Source organism: Neocloeon triangulifer, unplaced genomic scaffold, assembly GCF_031216515.1.
Source record: "Neocloeon triangulifer isolate White Clay Creek 2 clone unplaced genomic scaffold, ASM3121651v1 ptg000035l, whole genome shotgun sequence".
NCBI lineage: Eukaryota > Metazoa > Arthropoda > Insecta > Ephemeroptera > Baetidae > Neocloeon > Neocloeon triangulifer.
The window spans coordinates 1-2,886 of record NW_026775565.1 but is presented as its reverse complement, the minus strand read 5'-3'; positions in this window follow the sequence as shown (position 1 = coordinate 2,886).

The following is a 2,886-nucleotide window of genomic DNA, read 5'->3' as shown; positions in this document are numbered from 1 at the left end:
TTCATAAAAGTCACTGAGACCTTTTCAGAAAGTCAAAAAAAATATTTATAAGTACCAAGTACCTCATATTGTGAATTTTTAATTCTAAGTTGATCATAAAAATCGACATATATCGTCAGGTACCAATAAATATACGACTTGGAATTCATTGAAAAAAATGTGAAAACGTAGGGTCTTCATAAAAGTCACTGAGACCTTTTCAGAAAGTCAAAAAAAATATTTATAAGTACCAAGTACCTCATATTTTGAATTTTTAATTCTAAGTCCGATCATAAAAATCGACATATATCGTCAGGTACCAATAAATATACGACTTGGAATTCATTGAAAAAAATGTGAAAACGTAGGGTCTTCATAAGTGTCACTGAGACCTTTTCAGAAAGTCAAAAAAAATATTTATAAGTACCAAGTACCTCATATTTTGAATTTTTAATTCTAAGTCCGATCATAAAAATCGACATATATCGTCAGGTACCAATAAATATACGACTTGGAATTCATTGAAAAAAATGTGAAAACGTAGGGTCTTCATAAGTGTCACTGAGACCTTTTCAGAAAGTCAAAAAAAATATTTATAAGTACCAAGTACCTCATATTTTGAATTTTTAATTCTAAGTTGATCATAAAAATCGACATATATCGTCAGGTACCAATAAATATACGACTTGGAATTCATTGAAAAAAATGTGAAAACGTAGGGTCTTCATAAGTGTCACTGAGACCTTTTCAGAAAGTCAAAAAAAATATTTATAAGTACCAAGTACCTCATATTTTGAATTTTTAATTCTAAGTCCGATCATAAAAATCGACATATATCGTCAGGTACCAATAAATATACGACTTGGAATTCATTAAAAAAAATGTGAAAACGTAGGGTCTTCATAAAAGTCACTGAGACCTTTTCAGAAAGTCAAAAAAAATATTTATAAGTACCAAGTACCTCATATTGTGAATTTTTAATTCTAAGTCCGATCATAAAAATCGACATATATCGTCAGGTACCAATAAATATACGACTTGGAATTCATTGAAAAAAATGTGAAAACGTAGGGTCTTCATAAAAGTCACTGAGACCTTTTCAGAAAGTCAAAAAAAATATTTATAAGTACCAAGTACCTCATATTTTGAATTTTTAATTCTAAGTCCGATCATAAAAATCGACATATATCGTCAGGTACCAATAAATATACGACTTGGAATTCATTGAAAAAAATGTGAAAACGTAGGGTCTTCATAAGTGTCACTGAGACCTTTTCAGAAAGTCAAAAAAAATATTTATAAGTACCAAGTACCTCATATTTTGAATTTTTAATTCTAAGTTGATCATAAAAATCGACATATATCGTCAGGTACCAATAAATATACGACTTGGAATTCATTGAAAAAAATGTGAAAACGTAGGGTCTTCATAAGTGTCACTGAGACCTTTTCAGAAAGTCAAAAAAAATATTTATAAGTACCAAGTACCTCATATTTTGAATTTTTAATTCTAAGTCCGATCATAAAAATCGACATATATCGTCAGGTACCAATAAATATACGACTTGGAATTCATTGAAAAAAAATGTGAAAACGTAGGGTCTTCATAAGTGTCACTGAGACCTTTTCAGAAAGTCAAAAAAAATATTTATAAGTACCTCATATTGTGAATTTTTAATTCTAAGTCCGATCATAAAAATCGACATATATCGTCAGGTACCAATAAATATACGACTTGGAATTCATTGAAAAAAATGTGAAAACGTAGGGTCTTCATAAAAGTCACTGAGACCTTTTCAGAAAGTCAAAAAAAATATTTATAAGTACCAAGTACCTCATATTTTGAATTTTTAATTCTAAGTCCGATCATAAAAATCGACATATATCGTCAGGTACCAATAAATATACGACTTGGAATTCATTGAAAAAAATGTGAAAACGTAGGGTCTTCATAAGTGTCACTGAGACCTTTTCAGAAAGTCAAAAAAAATATTTATAAGTACCAAGTACCTCATATTTTGAATTTTTAATTCTAAGTTGATCATAAAAATCGACATATATCGTCAGGTACCAATAAATATACGACTTGGAATTCATTGAAAAAAATGTGAAAACGTAGGGTCTTCATAAGTGTCACTGAGACCTTTTCAGAAAGTCAAAAAAAATATTTATAAGTACCAAGTACCTCATATTTTGAATTTTTAATTCTAAGTCCGATCATAAAAATCGACATATATCGTCAGGTACCAATAAATATACGACTTGGAATTCATTGAAAAAAAATGTGAAAACGTAGGGTCTTCATAAGTGTCACTGAGACCTTTTCAGAAAGTCAAAAAAAATATTTATAAGTACCTCATATTTTGAATTTTTAATTCTAAGTCCGATCATAAAAATCGACATATATCGTCAGGTACCAATAAATATACGACTTGGAATTCATTGAAAAAAATGTGAAAACGTAGGGTCTTCATAAAAGTCACTGAGACCTTTTCAGAAAGTCAAAAAAAATATTTATAAGTACCAAGTACCTCATATTGTGAATTTTTAATTCTAAGTTGATCATAAAAATCGACATATATCGTCAGGTACCAATAAATATACGACTTGGAATTCATTGAAAAAAATGTGAAAACGTAGGGTCTTCATAAAAGTCACTGAGACCTTTTCAGAAAGTCAAAAAAAATATTTATAAGTACCAAGTACCTCATATTTTGAATTTTTAATTCTAAGTCCGATCATAAAAATCGACATATATCGTCAGGTACCAATAAATATACGACTTGGAATTCATTGAAAAAAATGTGAAAACGTAGGGTCTTCATAAGTGTCACTGAGACCTTTTCAGAAAGTCAAAAAAAATATTTATAAGTACCAAGTACCTCATATTTTGAATTTTTAATTCTA